We start from the raw sequence: 16,372 nt of genomic DNA, 5'->3' as shown, positions 1-16,372 counted from the left end.
GCAATATTAACCGGTAAATACATTAACCTTCTTCCAATTTCAGAGCTTATGCAACGTGATCTGGTGGGAGTACAGGCAGAAGTGCCGGAGGAAGAAGACGGATTGTCCTGGCCTCGCTATACCTTCCAGGTGATACGGAAGATGTTGCTTCCTGCGAACTCTATGGTTTATATAGAACTAATGGCATATTGCCACAAACGAAATTTGCAATGGGTCATATGCTGCGATGCTAAAGCACATCACACGGTCTGGGGTAACTCGGACATCAATGCAAGAGATGAGTCACTTCTTGATTTTATTAATAAAATAAATAATTGGCGCGTACACTTCTGTTAGGTGTTTGGCCGAGCTCCTCCTCCTATTTGTGGTGTGCGTCTTGATGTTGTTCCACAAATGGAGGGACCTACAGTTTCAAGCCGACTCCGAACGGCAGATATTTTTATGAGGAGCTTTTTCATGGCAGAAATACACTCGGAGGTTTGCCATTGCCTGCCGAGGGGCGACCGCTATTAGAAAAATGTTTTTATTAATTTTGCTTTCACCGAGATTCGAACCAACGACCTCTCGGTGAATTCCGAATGGTAATCACGCACCAACCCATTCGGCTACGGCGGCCGCGATTGATTGATTTTATTACTACTAATAATAAAGTGGTAGTTAATAGAGACAATGAGCCAACGTTTAAAAATGTGGTAAGAAGCGAGGTCCTGGATCTCATTCTCACTAGCGTATTTATATCGGATAGCATTTCGAATTGGAGGGTGTTATGTGAAGTCTTCTTGGCGGACCATCGGTACATTCGGAGCAAAACATAGGGACTCTGAGCGGAAGAATCACTAACTCTCAAGAACTTAAGGGGTTATATGCAGATAGGCCTTTCAAAACTCGACTTTTTTTTCTTAATGTACATATATTTAAGAATACACACAGACAATTTAATATCGTTCCGGTGAATATTTTCGAAGTTACACGCAAATTTGGAAAGGCGTTTTTATCCTATCAAACTTTAAACGCGTTTTTCTCAAAATGGTGTTTTCAAAGTCGGTGACCAACATTACTCGAAAACGGCTAAACCGACTAGTCTCAAAGTTTAACACAAGCTTCTGAAGTGTATTTTTTGGTAATTAATCAATGATTATTTTCTCAGGAATTTCTCCAAAATTTTTGTGAAAAATCGTTTTTTTAGAAACCGCCATTTTGTCAAAAAAATTTATTTTACTTATTCCTTCGATTAATTACTTGATTTAATATTACTTTAACGAAATCTCTTTCGAGAGATATAGTTCAGAGATATAGTGGTCACCGCAAAACGTCTTTATTGAGTGGAGCTCCCGGAGATCAGCTAAAGCTCCTTTCCAAAAAAATATTTTTACTAATACTAAGTCTTAAAATACAGTTAAGAGATAATATAATATGTGTACAAATTTTTAGATCAACAAATTTAGAAAAAATTCTGGAAAATTCGCTTTTTTTAGCCTTCTAACTATATATAACCCCTTAATCTTGGAGTTAACAATCTGCAGAAGGTAACAACGGCATTCTTGGGTAAACAGTTGCGAACATGGTTATGAAGAAGTGTGCCAGGAATATGGAGTTCAAAGGTCTGCAGAGGAAAGCTCGATGGTCGGACAAGAAAACTTCACATAACACCCTCCAATTCGAAATGCTATTCGATATAAATACGCTAGTGAGAGTGAGATCCAGAACCCCCCTTCTTCTCACATTTATAAAAGTTGGCTCATTGCCTCTATTTACTACCACTTTATTATTAGTAGTAAAAAATCAAGAAGTGACTCACCTTGTGATGTGCCAGATGCTAGACAGTTAAGAATTAACCATCCAGGCTTGAAACTGTAGAGTGCAAAGTGAGGCTTTACCGGACCACTTCGACTTTCATACATCCTATCGAGGATGCATCACTGTAACTTTGTTATTTTCTCGGTCGACCAAATGTCCTCCGAGAAATCGTGCGGTATAATCCCAATCTTTTTGCCTGCGACTGCCTGCGCCAGAGTAGGCACTGAGCAAGGAACTTCCGTGGAAACACGCTGTGTAGCCTGCTCTCCAGACTCTACCGATGCCAGGATCAGGATTGCCCTTGGCTGAGGTCTCCACTCCTTCTGTCAATTTGCAAGCCGACGGAGAGGTTGTGGGCACTGTGGACGAGTCCTCAACAGTTTTCTTGCCTGCTGGTGCACTTCGTCGGCTTGAAACTCGATGTGAGTGTGAAGCCACTAGAACGGGATCGTTTAGAGGTGTTCTGTTCGATGCCAGACGCATTCGACGACCTCATGGCCATGGACCAGGCTGTTTCCAGCGGTGTGCCCTCGGCGACTAAGGTCTCTAGTCTCTTGCGTCCAGCTTCGGACAGCTTCACCCTGTTTCCATGAGTCTTTTAATTTTATGCTCATTGATTTCTGGACCAGTTTCCAGGAGAGTTCTCTCCTGTTCGGAGGAGATAAACATTCCAGCCCATTTTGGCTAAGCAGAGTGTCTATCTCCTCCGGCTTGTCGATAGAGAGACCGAGTGCCCCTACCCGAAAGTCGAGATCCATTATCTCACTGGAGATGAGACTAACTGCCTCATCAGCCAGTGATTGTTGTTCGCCACTTTGATGGTGTGCAGTCCGGTTTTTTATTTTCAAAATTATCCATATGATCTGTTTTTGAATTTAAAAAAGCTGTTTGGTCAACAGTGCCCCCATGGGAAAGCTAATTGAAACCGTATGTTCACCAGACCTTGTACGGAGTTCGCTATTAAGCTTGACTCTACCCCGTCAAGCAAGCTCACCAAAATAGCTGTTACATCGTGAGTTTAGGAGTTTTTTTTGAAGGAGTCATGATTTTGACTCCGTCCTACGCTCTCAAGACCGGGCTTTCAAAATGAGAGGCGGAGGCAAAATCCACCCCAGGGAGTTCCTTCTCCCGCGTCCGGCTGTCGGCAACCCAAAACCAGCAGACACATGACCGTACTTATAGCCGCACTACCCCAAAGGGCTGACCGATTTACTGGTATCACCACCAGCTAGCCTAACGACTGACCAGGAATCGTAGAAGGTATACTTTCAATCTGTGCGCTACAGGTAGTAATACGATTTAATTTTTTAACTACCTTGTCTGGTCTGGTATTGGTATTTCATTTCCCTCTACCCACCTAGCTATACTAGAGAGGGATCCCCTATCCGCCACCTGGGAAGGCGCCATGTAGGGGTTACAAGTTCCCCACAAGGAAGGACTGATTACTTTGAGCGCATGCACCTCTGCTTAAATCCATTACTTAACAACCATCGTACTTTTTATATGTATAGTGGCAACTCAAGTTTTCTGGTAACTTCTTTCTTTTCATCTCTCATTCATGTTTTATTTTAGTTCCTCTCCAGATGAACTCCTTTAACCTTCCTCCGATAATCTATTTCCAACGCCGGCAACAAAAATGTACTCGTTGTTATGAACTAATTCAATAAGTTGCCGGTAGTGTACGTTCTCCCACTTCTGAGGTTTTCGTGTAGAACTGGGTTTGGAGTACCTACTGAGTTACATTTAGATGAAGGAAGAAACTTTGAGTCCAGTGTATTTAAAGAGATGTTCTGCTTGTTGGGAACTATGAAAACACACAAAAGTTCTCTTCTTGGAACATTAAAATTTACTTTTCCAGAAGGACAGCACAGTTGAAATCTCGTTTTATATTGCCGGGTACAAAAGTTAAGGAGAGAACAGATCTTTTTCTTTCTTGAGGTTCGAGATTTAAAAGAACTAAACGAGCATTATATTATGGAAGAGGTTCAGTAAATCGTAAAGATCGCAAATCATACTTCAGAAAAACCTTTTGAATATTCTCAAACCTGTTGATTGAGAATTGACTAGGATATGGTTAACTATACTATAAGGATATGGCTAACTATACTATAAGGGCTTTCAAAAATAAACCGCGATTTTGAGTAAGTGGCATGAAAACACTTTTTAATACTTAAGCACAGATGAAATCTAGTGCAGCACGAATAAAGATTCTCAATCTCAGTTTGAAAAATCAACATATCATCTGCCGATTTACTAACGAGTATATTTTAAAAGTCCTCAACGTACAACAGAAACTTAACATATGAAAAACAAGAGCTAAAGTCATTAACGAACAATATGAAAAGTAGCGGACCTAGAGTACTACTCTGAGAGACGCCGGCCGTTGCACGGAAGGGTTCAGAAGACACGCCGTCAATAGAGACAACACACTAGCTATTGCTTAGATACGACTTAAGTCATTGCAAAAAAATGTAGTGAAAGCCTAGGCAAACTAGTTTATGAATCAGTATCTTATGAAAGACTTTATCGAATGCTTTGGAGAAATTAGTGTAGATGCAGTCGACTTGACATCCCGAAAAAACGCTTAGATACAGTATTCACTTAAAACTGTCAGGTTCGAAAATATAGAATGCCTCGTGAGAAAATCTGGTGGGTTAGAGCAGATTAAACTTTAAACAAAGAAATAATTCTTATCCTTAACTATGCATTCGAACAGCTTAGAAATATTAGAGTATCGATATAGGCCTGTAATTGCATACGTTTCCACATTTGTAAATAGGAGTTACCGTAGCATCTTTCCAGGCATCGATAAACTCACCACTGCGAAGTGACATATTGAATAGTATTTCTAGAGGTACAACTCGGGCATGGCAGCCTTTGAACAAGAGGGTCAATATACCATCTACGTATACCTTAGAGGAATGTTTTAGTTTAAATACAGCAAAAGAGATATCGTCAACTAAAACTAACATTGAGCCAAAATCAAGCATAGCATCAATATCAGATGAAAAGTCAAAAGGAGAAACATCATCATCACACACAAAATTGGATCTGAAAAAGTCTGCGAAGAGATTAGCAGCACCACAGGTAGTGCTTGCAGATTTGTTTTTTAAAATGACATCGATTTGAACACGATTTTTTGGACTTTATGAAATTTCAAACCATCTTAGAGTTGGACTTACTTGGACTACTTGATTCAAAATTAGCGATGTACTTTCTGTAACGGAACCTGCCCAAACAGTTGAATTCCTTCATATAATACAGACTGGTCTGAACAAATTTCTTGTAAAACTTGTTCAGTGTTTTTTAACTCTTTTAAACCCCTTGCGTGCCATGGCAATTTATATGGTTGCTTTTTTTACAACTGGAACATTCTTTAAGCATAAATCAAACATAAAAATCTCAAAATAGTTAGCAATATCTGAGTTAGAAAGCACGGCAGACCATTTTATCTCAGAAATAATTTGATTTAGACCGTAAAGATAACAGCGAGCAAAATTGAAAGTGACTGTTTTGTCAGAAAGAACAGCTCCAAATTCGTAAAACTCGAGTTTAAGAACAAGAGTGGTATGGTGCTTATCTGATTGACATTTCCGTGATTGGCGCATAGCACTCAGATAGGTTAAAGTTAATATTATCGTTAATGTAATAAATTTCACCTTAAAATGTTGTCTATAAGGTGGTACAATAAGCACGAAGTCAGTTAATATCGCTAAGATTAAAATCTTTTAGAATACATATATGGTGATTGTCCAACTTGTTGAGCACAATAGATGCAATATTATCATGTTTAACATGGGCTTTATAAACATTTTCTAAACTATTATAGGTATACCAATATATCGCACCCTAAATACAAAAGGGGCACAACTCAAAATTTTCCACACTCGAGCTTGACTTGTTTACAGTAGCACAGAAAACAAACTATGTGACATATCACGCTGAAATTCGCCATGTAAGCTTATAACAGTCCTACCAAAAAACAAAAAAATTATTTTTGCCATATGTCATCCGCGGACCGTTTTATTGATAACGTCTCGTTCATATTTGAGCAGAAGTACATTTTGAGTTGTGACCCTTTTGTATTTAGGGTGCGATATAATGAATACTTTCTAAACTTTGGTATATACGAAGCAATTATAAATAAATATCCGTAATGCGCAGACCCCAGTACGCTGATGCCAAACTGGTTAAGTAAAGTATCACCATTATCGAGCGCTATTAAATATTACATTATACTTGCGTTCGACAGCAATTAATACACCAGAACCTTCGAACGGTCAGTTTTAATTGCATCCTTGTGAAAAGCCAGAATCTGATTCGAGTCAAAAAATGTAGAGGTGAACAAAGTTTCGATACTGACAAAGATATTGTACTCCAGTTGATAACTCAGCACTCTTACAGCATTAGATTTTGTCCTAATGGCAGAAGCATTTCGGAAATATAATATATACAGTGCACTCGCGATAACTCGAACTAATTAAAACAGGCGCTGTTCGATTTATCGAATTTGTTCGACTTATCAATTGAGTGTGCTATGTTAAAAAAACAGTCATCGATATCGATTTTTTTCAATTAAATTTATTTATGGATATGGATTATTTATACATATGGATATGAACATGAATATGTTTAAAATAATTAATTCGTTTCAATATTTTTCATCAAATATTTGGCAGTCTTTGTGTCAGTAACACAAAAAAGTCAGTTTTTACAGAAAAGTTAGGCCGAAAAGAAAGTTGTAATGTGTGTTTGTCTTTTCTTGCCTGCAGCAATGTTGAATATGACTTTTTCACGCAGCAATTGAAGAGTGTTAACCTTTGCGGGGATTACTTGTTCAGTTGTGGCCCACTGAATTACCTTATTGATAGAGCTAACTGCCTCCTCAGATGATATCCGCTCACATGTCTCAGTTGTGTTGTTAAACTCAGACTCAGAATCACTAGTTTCAATTATTACTTCTGTGTCGGTAAATTCGGCACCATCATTCCATTTGCTAACATCATAAAGCGAAAATTCGACCTGTAAATTATGTTTTTCATGTTATGTTCTTTCAAGATGAGTCCACTTATTGGGTAATTCTTTTTTCTTTGGGACAGAAACCATTTGTATAAAGCGGCTTTCATTTTAGGAAACTCAGAAGCTTTTAAAGTTCTCCTCTTCCCAAGCCCCAAAAACGTGTTGTTTACTGCTTTTAAAATTGCCTTGTCTTTCTTTTTTATAAGACTTATGGTGGACTTGGCTACCCCATATTCCTTCGCTAGAGAAGTAACACTACATCCACGTTTAATTTTGTTAAGGACTTCAGCCCTCTCTTTTAATGTTAAACACTTCAACCTTTTACGATCCATTACTCACATGCACTGATACACTACAAATGACAAATTTAAAGCAATTTGGTCAATGCAAGATGTTGTTCCCAGAAAACTAACGGGATATTAACGTCGAAATATTCATATGGACAATACACTAGTATACATATAATTTATATACATATACTATTACATATGTATGTATGTACAAAATGTACATGTTTGAAAAGAATGTGTGTACAAATAAATTTGTTTTTTTGTTCGAGTTATAGAGCTTTAATATTGTTCGAGTTACAAACTAGTCAATAGGGAAAAAAATGTGTTCGAGTTAGCACGTCGTTCGACTTAGCGGCTATTCGAGTTACCGCGAGTGCACTGTATTAACATGATGCAAAGAATAATGAGATGGCGCCCATCGTGGTCCCGTTACTTTGCGCTCAGCGAATTTGACAACTAGTTACGTGATTTTAGCTCCAGTATGGCCAGATTACCATTTTCGTAACTTGATTTATGATTTTTTTTTTGTTATTTTTATTATTTTGTGTCTCGGAGTTTTAGTTCTTTCTTCATGACATTTTTGTACTTGTTCTAATTAAAATGTCATGTTTATAATTTTGTAAAATATGCATTTTTTAATAATTATTTAAATAATTCACTCAGTTTTATTTAGCTTTACTTTTTTTTAACATCTGGTGGCATTGCCCGCGTGTGCAGGTGTTGTTGGTGTTCTTCTGCTTTCGGCAGTCAAATCTCTCTCTCGCTACTGCAGTGTTGCCTAGCTTTGGATATAAAAACGCATTAAAATGCCCATTCAAAGAAAATAACCCAACAAATTTTTATTGAATCACTTAAAGAACTTTGTATGCGTGACAAATTGTCTTTAAAATGTGCGTTTTTTCAAATAAATATGTCATGCTTATGTACAATTTAATTTATGAGGTTTTTCTTAAACGAGACTCTTTTGTTAAGGGAACGGCTTTTTTGCTATATTTGAAGTTATGCAACTAGATAAGGTACTCTTTTTGTAAAAATGTCAGTATGGTTTCTTTAGTATTTTCTGGTAGTTTGTGGCTTATTTTTACAATGAATACAACTCTTAATGTCCTATGTCTCACTAAAGATTTATGACCGGAAGAAACAATTACACCTCTAAGGTTTTAATTCGCTTTCAATAAATTCAAAGGCTTTTTAAAATGTGTAAAAAGGTTTTCAATCTTAAGAAGAGTTGGGAGCGGGGCAAATAATATTTTTGCATAACCTTAAATGGAGCCAAAAATTAAATTTGCACTTTCAAATTATCAAATTTTATAAGAGTAAAAAAATTTTCATTAGCACTAAAATCTTCTCAGAGATCTGGTCACATTGCCCATGATTGCGGTTATTGTTGATGTTTATGAATATTCGTTTCTTATTTGAAATGTGCGTTAATAAGAACAAACGGTAACAAACGTTTTAGTGAATATTTACGCAAAAATAAGATATTTCGTGAAAGTGTACTCGTATAAGTGAAAAATAAGAAAACATGAAATGTGCAGTGAAAAATTGTGCTAGTAAGAACCTCAATAAAGCGTGTGATATAAGCTTTTTTATATTATATTTCCAAAGGATGAGGCGCTCTGCAAACAGTGGATGCATTTCTGTCGGCGAGGAAATACCTTCAATCGAAAAACGAGCTTTATATGTATGAAGCATTTTACTAGTGATAGCATTGAAGCATTCGGTAGCTTTAAATTAAACGCAAAAAGAAACAAACACGAAACTTCAAAATTTTCGCATTTTCGGTATAAAAAAGCACTAAATTTATTGCGAAGAGCAAATGGTTGGCAATACTGCACAACTCAGCAAACGTGACGACACGTACGCTCTGATGGGCGCAATCTTGTTTATATCATTCTTGGGTTCTGCTGTTATTTTTCGTCTCGTGCAAAAAAAAAAAAACGAAACGGCTGACATTCACGACAGACGGATACAAGTCTGGTTATAAAATTTTATCGTATATGGCAGTAGCCGAATGGATTGGTGGGAGAATACTATACGGAGTACGTAGTTTCGAATCTCTGTGAAACACTAAAATAAAGAAAAACATTTTTCGAATAGCGGTCGCCCCTCGACAGGCAAAGGCAAATCTCCGAGTGTATTTCTGCCATGAAAAAGATCCTCATAAAAAATATCTGCCTTTCGGAGTCGGCTTAAACTGTAGGTCCCTCCATTTGCCGAACAACATAAAGACGCACACCACAAGTAGAAGGAGGAGCTCGGCCAAACACCCAAAAAGCATGTTAACGTAAATTATATATATAAATATATATATATAAGCATGTAAACGTAAATTATATATATAAATATATATATATAAGCATGTAAACGTAAATTATATATATAAATATATATATATAAGCATGTAAACGTAAATTATATATATAAATATATACATATATGGTAGTGGCAGCTCCGAATAAAACTCTTTATTGTGCTTATCGGCGTAGTTTTTTGACTAACCTATGGCAAGCATAGTTTGAACTATAGGCCTTGTATGCCTTACTATATAGGCAATAATAGGCCTCTTCTATTCGCCACTTCTCTGCTCGCTATCACTCTGCATGGCTCTGTTGGCGAAAAAATGGGAAAGTACCAACAAAGTTATCACCGCTAGAGAGTATGGTTATAACTCATAACTTTACAAACTATTACTCACTACTTTACAAGCAAATTATACCAGTTGCTTCATCTATTCGTCACTTGCTAACGCTTGGCGAAAGGAAGAGGCCCAATATCATTTGCAGAGACTTAAGGCTTGAATGAAAATACAATTGCCAGAAAAAGTATCCGTACGCAAAGAAATGTAAGCAACATATGTATTAGGAAGTTCATTGTAAAAAAAACTAAAACTTTTTACACTTTTATGAGAAATGTTTAGTCAGTAATTTTTCTACAATTTCTATACATTTTTTCCTAAGTACATCTTTAAAAATTAAATTTCACAAAACAAAAACCAAAAACTTCACTTCCACGAAGCAGAAAAAGTGTTCGTACAGTAAAATTTAAAAAGAAAACTGATTCATTGTTGACACTATAAAAACAAGTTTGCCAACTCCTTGCGCCGCCAAATGTTTGTACATATTTGTGAAAAAGTAATTCGAGGATTATTTTTCACTGATTCCAATATGGTTAATTTTTCACATACGGTCAGCTTTCTAGGTCGACCAGAACGTAGCTTTGACACAATTCAACCAGTTATATTGTATGCTTATTTTAATATTGTTGGTATTATGGTGTACATTTATATTAGCAACACTGCATCTGTCAACCCATTATTTTCCTATTCTTTTTTTATTTTAACAAAATGGCCGACAAGATGTAATATTAAGATGTTTTGTGTTAATTAAAATAATTGTAAAAGCTTAATAAAACTAATAAAAGAAGTAAAGAAGAATTTCATTCATGTATATTAAGATGGTACCACAGCGTGCTTTGTGAAAAAAACTGAACTGAGCGCGTTTTGCGCGCTAAAACATCGACGGGTGACGCCGAATGGGTTGAAAAAGGCATACAAACTACTAACTATATTTATAGTGCATACGCTATTATACAAAAATTTGATTCAATGTAGCTGTAAATTGTATGTAGACATAACCTATAAAATATAAAATTGAAAAACTATTCGGATGTGACTTTATTTTGTGATGACTTTGAAAAAGCTGTGAATGAATTAGAACAAGCTGGTGCAGCGATCACTGAACAGGAAAGACTTAATTACATGCTGAAATCCATGCCGCCAAGTTATAGTCCATAGGTGATCTCATTGATGAACTGCCAGAGAAGGATACAACGGTTGACTATTTGATAAGTAAAATTAAGCTTAAAAGTGCTGAAGAAAAATCTAGTGAAGCAACAAATGACAGCTCAAATGCTTTCCGAGCTGAAGCCAGGCCGACATCATCATACCTGAGAGGTGTAAATTGTGTTAACTGTGGAAAGCCTGGTCATTTACAAAAAGACTGACGTGCCCGCTCAGACTATAGAAATAGAGGTCGTAGTCATATATAACTTTTCTATTTTTTGCCGTTCTTTATTAAACTCCAATCTCAACTTTCGACCGTTCTTTATTAAACTCCAATCTCAACTTTCGACCGTTCTTTATTAAACTCCAATCTCAACTAAAAACTATATTCTTACAATCTACCCTAAATCCCTACTTGCGGTGTAGCTATTGAGTTTGTGTTGGTGTAGTTGCGCCGGCAGCTTTGTTTGTATGTTGGTACGAATGCATTCTCAGCTGCATTCCTCAAGCTGCCAAAAGTCACGTACGTAAATTGATGATCAGCTTGACCGCTGTAAGATTTGTTTATTTGCAAAATCCAAAAGACGGGCAGGCGTAGGAGTAAGCTGTGCGATCTAATTACGAACAGCCAGTAGCGTGGGAGTGATTCAAGGGAATCATCAAATCTCTGTTTTAGCTTTGCAAGTGTGCAATGCGCTAACTTCTCCCCCTCTTAAGACGAGCCGCCCTCGACTCGTGCCAAAATTTCCTCTACTGCCCTCTGAGTTTTTACTTTATTACTTGCTAATTTGTTTCTGCGGTGGATGAAAAAAATTGCTATTGCGATCAATAATAATGGAGGAAAAGAAAAAATCGTCCAGAACAAATTACGATGAACAGATATACCCTCCTTCAATTCGTGAATGCGAGAGATGTTGTCGATATAAATTTGGTGCAAATATGGTAGGGACAAACTCGTATGGTGTTCCAAGTAATTAATGGATACGGTTTTTGGAGGATGTGGTTGGATATAAGTCGGTTCTCTTTTTACCACGTAAGTTGTATCATTTATGGTGATAGAGTCACGAAAAAGAAGCAGATACGTTCCCCTTATTTCCAATTTTCGTTGATCAAATATTGTCGTTGGTTGCACGTTGTTAAGAATAATGATGCCCTCTTCTATTTTTTGAACTGATGGTATGTGATATGCCGATTCTGATGAACAATTAGCTGTGTTATTATTTAGCATCTGACCCAAGCAATCTGAGTGAGCCGGTTTGCACACTTTAGCTACCAGAGTGTCATTGCAGTTCTCGAGTGGTTGAAACGTGTCGCTACATTTTGCCGCAAGCGTGGTCTCTAGCTTTACGATACTATTATTATGGACTACAGGATAGATTTTTAGGAATTGACAGAAATTTGTAACCTTAGGAACCTTAAGAATATAGTAAATAACATCAGAACTTTGCAAAATTTTTACCTTAGATACTAAAAGTAAATTACTTAAACTAAAGGGTAATTGTTCGGAATTGAACGCTTGATCCATCTCTTCGTCATCCAAAATAAGTGGATTTATGATATTACTTTTTGCCAACACAATGGAGAGTGCTAGTCTGTTTAGTTGGCTGATTATATGGTTATTTCTTCTTACCAAATTTTCACAGAGCAATGTTTCCTCGTCTTTTAATATCCAATCCGTTTGATTTCCGCGAAGTGTATTGATTAGGTTGGTAATTTCGTTAATTCTATTTTGTAAATCGGAGTTAATTCTAATCTGCCTATTGTTGTTTTCTATTAGTATGCTTTCCTTTGTCAAGAGCAGTTCAAAATCTTCGTGGTCCGGGGTACCGGCTATAAATTTCAGGGCGGACCCCAGAAAATCTATTGACCTTGCAATTCTCTTAGGTATTTCCAAAGTGCGAATTATGTGTAGTATTTCCTCACCTTGCTGTTTCAAAATATTTTCGTTCACTACCTGATTTTTTGATTTTGATGTGAACCATCGGCTTTCGTAAGCTATCTGGCGATAATCTGTTAGGTTGATGGCGTGCACGAGGTAAATGAATTCATTATAAATAGCCACATTTCCCCGAGGGATGGTGATAACTTGTGAGGAGGTGTAGTCAATTAAATTGGCTCTAGTGACGAAGACTAGGGCAAGCGGCAATCTGAAATTGATTTTATCGTAAATTACTTTTATGAATTTTCCTGCCTTCTATCTGTACTGTTGTACCTAAATCTCTTTCTACTATTTTTTCCACGAACACCTTCTCAAATTTATTTCCCAATCGCTTATTTCGTCGAAGAAACACCCTTTCACCAGGCTGATATGTTTTGGTTATTCTTTTCTCATTCAATCTATTCAATACTAAATTCTGGGCTCTTATTAATTTATCTCTAATTTCCCCAAATTTCTCCGCTGGGCAGTTCTGCAAAATTTCGATTGGTTTCGAATCTACAACCGAGTGAATTGTTCTGTTGTACTTGTAAGCAGCAAGCAAAATCAGATCTTTAACCTCGCTTATCTGCTGCTGTGCCTTCACGCATCTGGCTATTTCCAAAAGGGTTGAATGAAACTTTTCGACCTGTCCGTTGCTTTCGCTATGTAAGGTGGGTACGAAAAACTGTTCTATGGAGAAATGATCGCGTAGCATGTTTCTAATTAAATTTGAAGTAAACGCTCTTTCGTTATCTGTGACAATTGTTTTAGTGTTTTGGAACATACCTAATACCTCTAATAAAGCTTCTTTTATATCAATGGTACATCTTGAAATAACAGGTTTAACAATTGCAAACTTTGAAAACCTATCAACAGCAGTTAAGAATAGCTGCTTTCCAGTAATTAAAATGTCTAAGTGGAGAATTTCTCCTGGGTGCTCTGGGATTGGAGTTTTCCCAATTTCCGGATTTGGTGGTTTTCTTTGGTATTTATTTTCCAGACAGATCTTGCAATTTGATACAGCTGACCTGAGCATTTTCCTCATGTCGGGAAAGTAGTATTCTGATAGAATTTGCTTAAAATTCTCGGACAGAGATCGATGGGCACGGGCATGCTCCGTTGCTATTGCTTCCTGTTGATCGTTCGGATTCGTTAGATCGATTACAAATTTTTCTGTATGAATAAATTTAACCCCCGGGAATGCTTCGACAAGAGGTCCCTGGATCTCTGATAGTGTCGGAAGATCGCAACAAAGAGCGTTTGTAACGCTAGGGTTTACGAGTTTCTTAAGATTATGCAACAAATTTACTATTGTGTCGTAATTTATAGTATAACGAATTTTTTTCTGAAAAATTATTTTTGTACTTTGGTGATAATGATCCCCCTTCGTCAAAATGAATTGTCTTTTGAATTGGTTTACTGGATACTGGATAGTTTTAATTGTGTTTGAGAGCGATGACTCGCTATGTGCTGTAGCATCTGTATCAGTCATATTATTCAAAAACTGACGGGACAGAGCGTCTGCTACGACGTTGTCTCTGCCGGGTTTATAAACAAATTTAGGCGAAAATTCTTCTATGAACGCACGCCATCGCTTCATTTTTGTATTAGGATTTTTGTTCGAAATAGCGAAAGTTAAAGGCTGGTGGTCTGTGAATATTACGATGTCTTTAATACCGTATAAGTAATGTCGAAGGTTTTTAAGGGCCCACACTATAGCCAAGAGCTCACGCTCGTTGGTTGCATGATTCTCCTCTGTTTTTGATAATGTTCTTGAAATCATTGTAATGGGCCGACCATTCTGGGAGAGGACCGCGCCTAAAGCGCTAGAGGAAGCGTCTGTTGTTAGTTCGAATGTTTTGTCATAATCCGGATAAAACAGCAAAACATCTTCCGATGCCAAAATGCTTTTTACCCTTTTAAATGCTTGAATGGCCTCGTCATCAAGGACTATTTTAGTGTGTTTGGACTTGTGGGATGACACATGGCCATTCTCCCCCCGAAGATACTTTGTTAATGGTTTGACGATAGACGCATAATCCCTTATAAACCTTCTATAATAACCTGACAGACCCAAGAAAGAGCGTAATGCTCGAAGTGTTTCCGGCTTCCTATAGTCGATTATGTCCTTGATTTTATTTGGACATGTTTTTATCCCCCTTCGAGAGACAATAAAGCCAAGAAACTCAACCTTATCTTTAAAGAATTTAGTCTTTTCTGCTGAAACTCGCATACCGGCCCTTTCCAACTTCCCCAGTACCTTATCGACATGTTGAATATGAGACTTTTCGTCCCTTGAAAAGATGATTATATCATCCATATAAACTTGGCAACTTTGGCCAATGTCGTCTCTCAAGACGTCATCAATAGCCCGTTGAAAGATACTGGGCGCATTTTTTAACCCGAATGGCAATCTATTAAATTCGTATTTGCCATTGTTAATGCTGAAGGCTGTTTTTTCGCGGTCCTTCTCCTCAAGGATTATCTGGTGGAATCCAGACTTTAGATCTAAAGTAGTAAAAAATCTGGAACTGCCCAGGTTTGCCAATATGGTAGAAATATCTGGTATAGGATATTTATCCGCAATCGTTTTTTCGTTTAATTTTCGAAAGTCGATTACCATGCGGAGCTTTTGTTTACCATATTCATCCAGGCCTTTTTTATTCACTACATGGACCGGAGAGTTATACGCCGAATTAGATTTTCGGATAATTCCTTCTTTCAACAGTATTTCTATTTCCTTATTAATGAATCCTGCCGCCGAAACCGGGTATGGATAAGATCGGGTGTAAATTGGTTCCGAGGAAGTGGTACGAATTTTAGCTTTGACCTTAGTATTAAATGGCAAAGCGCGGTTAGGTTCGGCAAAGGCCTTAAAATTCTTTTTAATCATAGAGTCAAACTCGTTTTTCACAAGAGCTGGGACCGAGTCCTTGTCCAAATATATGGAGTTAACTTGCTCACATTTGACGTTATTTAATTTTTCCTTACCACCCTCGTAATATAAGTATCCGGATGTCGTATCAATTTTAGATTCTATCTCCTTAAGGAAATCGTATCCCACTATACCATCGAAGCCCTTTATATTAGGAAGAATGAAGAAAGTTGAGACTTTCCCCAAAACGAAAACCTTACATTTTTTTTCTATGAGATTACATCCGTTTATAGTTTTGACCGTAAACTGTCTCTCCACAGGGATAATTCCCTTTAGGAAGCTCAAATTTTTGATATAGTTTTTTGAAGTTCCTGTATCAATCAGTAACCTAAGCTCCTGCCCCTCCGACGCCTTCTTGGTAATGTAAGGTAGGAGCGACCTTATACTAAAAAATTAACCTCGTCTTCCATCGCGAAATTGGAAGCGATCTCGACATCCGAATCACTGTCACGGTCCACAGTAATTTTCTTTTGTGGATCCACCTCTGGGGTTGTCTCCAAATGGTTGGTCCGTTGCACTTTCGGCTTCCGTGAATTTACTGAATCTCCCCTTCTGTGCTCCCGTTTATTCACGTATTGATTAGCATCCCTTTTGGGGTGCCCTCCCACGGCATTTCCCTTTCTATAACT

Source organism: Anastrepha ludens, chromosome 2, assembly GCF_028408465.1.
Source record: "Anastrepha ludens isolate Willacy chromosome 2, idAnaLude1.1, whole genome shotgun sequence".
Classification (NCBI taxonomy): domain Eukaryota; kingdom Metazoa; phylum Arthropoda; class Insecta; order Diptera; family Tephritidae; genus Anastrepha; species Anastrepha ludens.
The sequence above is the reverse complement of the archived record's forward strand: the minus strand, read 5'-3'. Positions refer to the sequence as shown.